This window comes from Girardinichthys multiradiatus, chromosome X (assembly GCF_021462225.1).
Source record: "Girardinichthys multiradiatus isolate DD_20200921_A chromosome X, DD_fGirMul_XY1, whole genome shotgun sequence".
NCBI classification, from domain to species: domain Eukaryota; kingdom Metazoa; phylum Chordata; class Actinopteri; order Cyprinodontiformes; family Goodeidae; genus Girardinichthys; species Girardinichthys multiradiatus.
The window spans coordinates 20033911-20043266 of NC_061817.1; positions in this window are offsets into that span (position 1 = coordinate 20033911).

Consider the following 9356-nt stretch of genomic DNA (forward strand, 5'->3'; position numbering starts at 1 on the left):
TGCAAGTTAGGTAATTATTTCTGTCTGCAGAGCTTTACAGCGACCATTTTCTCACTATTTTTGAAGAAACTCTGCGCTACCCTGCATTAGAAAAAGCACACTGTTTCAAGAATCCCCAGTTTTTCTGTTTTAACCAAATAATAAACCAACCTGTTGCTTCCATCTGCAGTTTCTTTAGGTCAGTTTCAAATTGTCCTGTTCCAACAGGGTTTTTATTTGGTCTCTAGCAGGCCACCTTGCAACCACAACTGCTGGTGTCGGTACCATTGGATTTTGGAAACTGACAACAATGGTTTTTTTTACAGTTCACGGTCCATGGCACGTTTCTGATTATGACCAAGACATCAAGACATAGGATCTTCTTAAATTTGCTTTACTCATATCTTCTTTGGTTCATTGTGTTAGACTTTCCATTGTAACCTTTGGAAGAGAAAGTAGGAAGCTTGCAAGATGGAGAACATTATCCCTAACTAACATTATCATAACTAACTATGAAGCACGAGGGTGGCAGCATCATGTTTTGGGACATTCTGCTGCAGGAGGAACTAGTGCACTTAAAATGTTGATGGAATCATATGGAAAGGACTGTATGTGAAAATATGGATGCAATATCTCAAGACATTAGCCAGAAACTTAAAGCTTGGGTCTTAATGGGTCTCGGTCTTATACAAAATATGTGGGCAGAGCTGGGAATTTGTTTGTTGGGAAGACAACTTACAAACCTGACTCAGTTAAACCAGTTCTGTCAGGGTGAATGGGCCAAAGTACCACCAAACTATGATGACAGGCTTAAGGACATGTCTTAAGGAAATGTTTGATCCAAATCAAAACCTTTAAAACCAATTCTACCACTAAACACTAAAGAAAATGTAAAAACTTTTGAATTTAAAGAAAGTTAAAAAAACATTTTTTTCTTTCAAATATAAATAATTTTGCGAATCCCAACTGACCCTAACAGTATAACTGATTTAATATCAGACAGTAATTAAATCTGGTTAAGTGACTTGTTATATGGTGTATGTAAATATCTTGCTCCAGCTTATATTTTCTTTTTCTTTTTCATTAACTGAGATCTTAACAGCTGCAACAAACAATGCCATTGATCAACTGATGCTCTGATTATAAAAGTAATTAAGGTTTGGCAACATAGCGCTTTCAACAGCCAAACACACAGAGTACTTTTGTGCCCAACAAATCCAGAGATGGGGACAGCATTTATTAAGATTTGGAGAATATTTTTATACATGAAATGATACAAGCTGAAGGGAGTTTCTGGGTTGTAACAGTATGTGACATCGTAGAACACTGCAATTCCCAAAAGGCACTGAGAGCCCCGCTTTCTGCACAAGCTTTAATTACAAAATCAAAGTTCTCCTCTACTCTCATTATAAAAAAAAAAACTAAAAAAACTTGCTTTTCTCATAGTCTTTCCAGTGCTGGCTCTTGGGGTTCCATCAGGGACGCTGCATGTGAAAAACAGGGCGCTCGTAGCATGCAGAAACTTAAATTCTGTTCCTGACTCCAAATTCCTCCACTCCTTGCAGAAATTTGCATGTACACAATGACAATCAAATACACTCAAAGTGATTTGATTTTAATTGTGTGTTTTCACACTGTCAAACAACCTAGGGCAATCTTGCAGAAACCAGACAATCCAAAGCAGCGAGTAAAGAACATATTGATGTGAAGAAGAGCTATAATGAGGAACAGGTCAAATAATTACTCACTGTCACTCCATCTGGTCAAATGCAATAACTAAATGGACAAGCTGGCAGCAGTGCTAAAGTGGTAATTTGTTTCTGGTGATGTACTGTTATCATTACATCTGCAGCAGCTGTGGAGATCATTTCCTTAGAAACCCTGCAGGATTTTACTGGGCTAGAAATCTCCCTTTCAAACGCCACCATGGTGGGAGAAAAACTCAATAACTACAACAAATCCCATTCCTCAGACTGAGTACACAAACAAAGCTCACAGCCACAAGCCTGAATAAATGGACATTCATACAAGCACACGTGTTGTTTATTCTGTTGAGTTATTCTGCTGTCAGAGAGACAGATTATATCTGTAAAGCTTTTTTATATATTCAACAATAACTTGTCTCTGTAACATTTTTTCTTTTTACCATTTATTTATATCTTTTATCACCAAAATCAAGGAGTCTGCCTGTTACAGGCATATTTCTGTGACATAACCTGTTCTACTCTTATCAACAGTCATGGATGAGAACATTGTTTATCTTTTTTCAAAGACATCTATAATTCTTCTGACGTGATACAGCTAAAAAAAAAACAACATCTCGCATTAACTTGTCAACAATAACGGGAGATATTTGAAGAGTAATAATTATGAGCTGAAAAGTGGAGCGGTGCTTAGCAACACAGCACCAAGGTTGCAAGTTTAAATCTTTGAGCGGGATCTGTGGAGTTCTTTTCGCGCATGTGTGGATTTTTCATGGTGCCCTTGTTGTCTCTTACAGTCCAAAAACATATGTTGGGTTAGCTGGCTGGGTTAAATAGCTCTGAGGTATGACTACAGTTCTGCAATTGAATTTAAGATGCTGGAAATACAAAATGAAACACCTGTTTGAAGACAGAATGTCAGCAAGGAAAGTCAAACGTCTCAAACCGGGGCAAAGTTAAAAAAACTTAAAACAAAATATTCTTGTACTGCACATTTAAAAACAAGTTAAAGTAAACTTCCACTGAATCAACAGCGGTATTACAGTTACTAGATAATGTTAAATATTGAAACATTTCTCTGAAACTGTGCCTAACCTACTAGTGTTTCATACAGCACCTGTTTATGGCTGATAACTTATCAATTCCTCTCTGTACTGACAGAGGTTCTGAGTTTGTGTAAACTTATTTTATGTTTCTGAATATGAGTACTAAATTCAATACCTTACCCCTAAAGATGACTGAATTTGTTTTTGAAGCACATTCTGATTTATTTAAAAGTTTTAACATTGTTTGGTTGTAACAGTATGCCTTATCTTGATTTTACAATATGTAAAGATATCTCTTGTGTCTTATTATGTGAACTCACTTAAAAATCAAGTCTAGTCAAGTTTTTCTTTGTATAAGGCTTTTCAGCAACAAGGCACTCAAGGCGCTGTACATAAGGAAAAACATTACAATGATACAGAAAATCAAACAATAGAGGTAATTAAAAAAAAGAGAGAATAGAATGATGGATAAGAACTTGGGAAAGGAAAATTGGACTGAAAACCCAACCAAGTGTTGGGACCCACAGCCATGTAAACAACATTAAAACTCCGGTACAAACTTTTCTGGAACTTTCAAAATAAATTGCATTTAACTGACTTCCAGCAACTGAGGAAACGGGGGTAGCAGCGGACTTCCCATGATGCCACTGGCTGTATAAAAGCACCCCCTTTTCAATGGTCTGATTTCTTTCCACTACTCCTCTGCGGGACCAGGATAGGGGAGGCCCAGCGTGCTAATGTCTCCTTGCTGGCAAACAGACATGAACTCTTCAACTGGATCCAAGGGTGTCATAAGATCATGCGATCATATGCACAAGATAAGTAGAAATAAATCACTGTCTGCGTATCCGGTGATTTTCATTCATGAACGGGGTAATCAAGGTACAAGCATTGCTTGACTGTTCTCTCTGAGATCTACAGAAGCAAACTGTTTCCAGAGAGTTCCCAGCACGACGCCGAGTGCAGCAGTTTCCCAAGGAAGGACAACGGAGACCGCATTACGGCAGTTAACGTGCTGTGTGGTCAGCGGCAGTGTTGCCAGGTGTACAATAATTATCGTATTTGTAGGATAATTTTGCTCTCTGTACGATGTACGATCAATATTCCTAAAAAAGGCCAAATGTACGATAATTTGACCATTCCGTGAATGTGTGGTTGTAATCAGTCGTCATCAGCCTATCGCCAAAGTCTGTCGGAGTTTTTTTGTGAACCCTGAAGGCATCTGCGTCCAGATTCGGAAACAAATGCTGGAAATTCCAGCCAATCGTGCTTTTCTAAATGTGACCTACGTGTGACGTGATGCGTTGGCCTCAGAACAACGGCCATGATTGGCTGAATAGTCCACTGCGCCCGTCCATGATTGAGGAAAAAAAAAAAAGAAAAGAAGAAGAAGCAGAGCCCGGCACTGTGGGGCTACAGATGTTGATAAATCCATTCTGTACTGACGGCACAAAGCTGCGAGTGCCTGTTAGACGCTATTCAACACATCAACAGACTTGTTATTTTGGTTATGACGAATGTACGATAATTTCCCTCAAAATACGATAATTTTATGTCTCTAGTACGATAATCCTACATTTTTCACCTGTTAACACTGGTCAGCGGACAGAACGGGCTGCCAAGCCACTGCTCCGGAGGTTAGCTGGCAGCTAACCGCTTCGTTCACGGAGCTCTCTTCAAACTTCGTCGTCACCCAGACAACTCCTCAGCATGGTTCAAACGAGGTTAGGTTTGGGCAGAACAATAATAGAAAGGTTTAGATTGAAATGATCTAAACGTTTTTAATTTGATGAAGTTTGGTTCTGTTTGTGTTGAACTCAGCTATCTTGGTGCTAGCAAATATCTGCAGCACACATGTTCAGTTTTGTGTTCTTTGTTTGTGTGTTTTTAAAGTTAAGACAAACTTTATTTAAAGGGTGATTTTAAACAGAAGGTTGATCATAACGTGCCATCCGCGCTTATGCATTTTAACCCTTTTATTAACCCTGGTATTTTAAAGGTATGTGTTTGATTCTGGTGCTAAGCTATCAGCTTCTTTTGTTAGCTCAACTGCTAACAAGAACACGTGCTTGCTACTAAAGAGTATTTAACAGAAAGGTTGTTAGTTTTCAAGCTAGTGAATAATAGTCCCTGAACATCATTTTACTAAATTTGATAACTAAGTAAACACCATTAAGCCCCATTTCTCCAGAAAGATTTGGCTCTTTTCCAAAATGCTCCCTTAATAATATTTATTTAAATATTATTTTAATAAATAAAGGCAGTTAATTAGACACCGTTGAGAATTAGTCATCCAGAAGGTTGGTTTTATTCAGCAGATAATTTTTTAAAACATTATTTTATGAAAATAATATTTTATCTGATCTTGCATTGTGAATGGTTGTCTAAATGTTTGCTTATTATTGCCTAAGTTGGTTCCAAGACTAACTTAACTTCACTTCCAGATTCTTCAAGATAATCCTTGGTCCTCAAACATAAATAACATTATATGGTAATGTTGCATCACTCTTTTGGTCATGCTTTTCAATCATCTTTTTAAACAACTTGTTTATATTGTACATAGCCCATTAGTCTTTGTTATTCTTTAATTCTGCTTGGTAGTTTAGTTGGATTGTTTTAGCATAGTAAAGAGTTTGTTGTGGGAAATACGTTTGACTTTGAGTTGACTTATTTTTGTTAATAAATTCTTGTATTCTAAGAAATTGTGTGAATTCATTCCATGTGTGTGTAGAGTTTTGCTGTTCAATAATGTCAGAGCTCGTCTCACACCTTTCTATTTTGTCCTAATACCATTAACAGACCAAAAAATTATTTGATAAAATATAAAAATATTTATATTAAATAAATAATATTCTTAGATCAATAATCCTAACACAACAATGTTTAGATAACACATTCAAAAGCCACTCTAAACAAATATGTTTTTAATCTTGTTTTAAAGAAACTTAAGGATTCGGCACTTTTACAGTTTTCTGGGAGTTTATTCCAGATTAGTGGAACATAAGAACTAAAAGCTGCTTCTCCATATTTGGTTCTGGTTCTGCGTATGCAGAGTAGATTTGAGCCAGAAGAACTGAGAGGTTTGGCTGGTTGATACACTGACAACAAGTCTGTCATGTATTTTGGTGCTAAGCCATTCAGTGACTTATAGACTAACAGAAGTATTTTAAACTCTATTCTCTGAGCTACAGGGAGCCAGTATAGGGACTTTAGAACCGGGATGATGTGCTCCACTTTCTTAGTTCTAGTGAGGACGCGGGCAGCAGCGTTCTGGATCAACTGCAGCTGTCTGATCAACGTTTTAGGCAGACCTGTGAAGACACCGTTGCAGTAATCAATTCTACTAAAGATGAACGCATGAATTGGTTTTTTAAGGTCCTGCTGAGACATTAGTCCTTTAATCCTGGAGATGTTCTTTAGGTGATAGAAGGCCGACCTTGTTACTGTCTTTATGTGTCTCTGAAGGTTCAGGTCTAAGTCCATCACTACACCCAGGTTTCGAGCCTGACTGGTGGTTTCTAGCTGTATTAACTGAAGCTGTGTGCTAACTTTTAAATGCTCTTCCTTTGGTCCAAAGATTATTACTTCAGTTTTGTTTTGATTCAGCTGAAGAAAAGTTTCGCACATCCATGCATTGATTTCTTCTAAGCATTTACCCAGCGCTTGAATGGGTTCATGGTCACCTGGTGACATCGTAACGTATAGCTGTGTGTCGTCTGCATAATTATGATAACTTATGTTGTTGTTTATTAAAATCTGAGTTAGGGGGAGCATGTAGATATTAAATAGGATGGTCCCTAAGATGGATCCTTGGGGAACGCCACATGTGATTTTTGTGGTCTCTGATGTAAAGTTACCTACTGACACAAAAAAGTCCCTGTCCTTCAAGTAGGATTTAAACCAGTTGAGTGCTGTACCAGAAAGGCCGACCCAGTTTTCCAGGCACTCTAATAAAATGGAGTGATCAACAGTGTCGAATGCTGCACTAAGGTCCAATAATACCAGCACTGTGGTTCTTCCACAGTCTGCATGTATACGGATGTCATTGAACACCTTGACAAGAGCAGTCTCTGTACTGTGGTGAGCAGGAAGCCTGACTGGAAGACATTGAAGCGGTTGGTCGTTGTTAGGAAGTTATTTAACTGCTGAAACACAGCTTTTTCAATAATCTTACTGATGAAGGAGAGGTTTGATATAGGCCTGTAGTTCTGTAGTAGCAGCTTGTCCAAGTTGCTCTTTTTCAATAGAGGTTTGATAATTGCTGTTTTCAGGGCCTGGGGGAAAACACCTGGCAAAAGGGACGCGTTTATTACTTGTGTTAAATCAGATGTTATTACAGACAAAGCTTTCTTAAAGTTGTGGGTAAAACATCGAGACAGCAGGAAGAAGAGCTTAGTTGCTGTACGATTTTTTTCTAAGTTTTTGTAGTTTATTTGGTGAAATTGGGAAATTTTGTCAAAATCAGTTCTAGTTGGAGACAGCATTGGTACTGGAGTTGATGTGGATGTGCTGACAGCCCCTCTGATCTTTTGGGTTTTTTCAGTGAAGAATTTAGCAAATTCATTGCAGGCCCTGGTAGAGTGGAGTTCAGATGCTACAGTTACAGGAGGGTTTGTTAACCTGTTAACCGTGGCAAATAATGCACAAACATTGTTAAAGTTTTTGCTGATGATCTCAGAAAAGAAAGATTCTCTTGCATTTTTCAGTTTTAGGTTATATCTGTATAGTCTCTCTTTATAGATGTTATAGTGAACCTGGAGTCCAGTCTTTCGCCACCTGCGTTCAGCTTTTCGACACTCCTTTTTTTCACTTCTGACTGGTGGAGCACTTCTCCACGGAGACATTTTCTTCCCAGAAACTACTTTCACTTTAATTGGAGCAATTGAATCAATGATGTCCGAGATTTTAGAATGAAAGTTATCTACCAGCTCATCCACAGTGTTACAGGGCAAAGTGGAGGTAGAAGAGTAGATCTGGTTAAAGGTTTCAGCAGCACTGTCCTTAAAGATGCATTTTCTTATCATGTCTCCTTGGCAAACTGAGTAATTGTAGATGATGCTTTCAAAAATAACAGAAAAGTGGTCAGATGGGGCAACAAAAAAAAGCACATATAGTTCTGGCTGTTTTACTCCACATCTTTACCATAGTTTTGGCAAAGTCATTAAACATCAGAGCATGATCCTGCCACCACCATGCTTCACTGTGGGTTTGGTGTTCATATGGTGATGTGAACTGTTGTTTTTAGGTCGGACATATCTTTTGGAATTGTTTCAACAGACTATAAGACCTTGTTATGGTCAACCTTACAGATAAATGGAGAGTGCAGAGGATTATGTTACAAAAAGAACACATCTAGAAATTTCTGCAACTCCCACAGTGTTGCTGTCAGATCTGTGGGCTCCTTGGCCAGTTTCTGTTTTGCCTGTTCATTAATTTGTTTTTCTGGTGAATCGTACAGAATATGTTACAATAAATGTGGAGACAATGTTTTTTTGACCAATCATAATTATGTTTTTTAAATGATAAAAACCTGGGATTTTTATAGTGTTGTGTGTTGTACACCTTTGAGAACCACTGTATGTATAAAACTAGTGAAGCCTTCCTTTAAAAAAGCTGACAAAGGACCTAAGTACGTTATTCATTTGTACCACTTTTATTATTCCCACAGACTATAGAGATAAGATTTGATGAACACAAAAGTTGTTAATAATTCTGCTGCTGTTGTTTCTGTTTTCATGATTTGTGCTTTACACAAACTAGTTTATCTATCATTTATTTAAACATGTTGATTTGTTCATTATTAATTTGTACCTAACATTTCAGTACATTAGTGTCTGCATGGCTGAACCAGCAATAAAAGAAAAACTGGAGACAAAAAATAAAAAATAAATCTATGGAGTGAATATTAACAGACGTTCCTTGTTGTATTTTGTCTTTGGGGAATCTCAGATTATTGTTCTGAGAAAAAAATTGAACCTTTGGTGCGTCCTCACCAACACACTGGTAAAGGCATGAATACACAGCATCATGAAGAGGGGAGAAGGCTCGCAGTGTCCTATATCACAGCTGCTTTCATAATCCGCACGGGCAGATTTTTGTTTTTCATTTCCAGTTGGACTTCAGCCAGTCCAGAGGATTTCTCCTCTGCTGACATTTCATTGTCCAGATGAGAGGACATAAACTCTAATGAGGTTTATTGCTAGTCTTACAAATTATATTGCTACTGACTGGAGAAACTGTTGCTTCTTGATTAAAATTAAATAATGTGAACAGTGTGAAAAGTGAGCTTTGCTTAAGATACAGTTTTTTGTAGAGTAATGACACACCTATATGCAATAAACATCAGTCAGAGCTACCTCAGTTTGGAGGATCATGGTGAGTTTCTAATACGGGAATCAAGCTAACAAAGTACTAGCAAGAGAGTGAATCTGAAGTGGTTTAAGTGGATACTATAATAGAGAGACATTTTCTATTAATGTTTTTTCTCAATCGCACACCATTTGTATTACTCTCTCTCTGTGTAACCAGAATATAAAGAGGAAAAAGTATTACTTTGCCTCATTTTTTGTACATGTTGGCCCTGTGATGGACTGGTCCCCAAACTCATAATCATTGAACGCTGGAGACT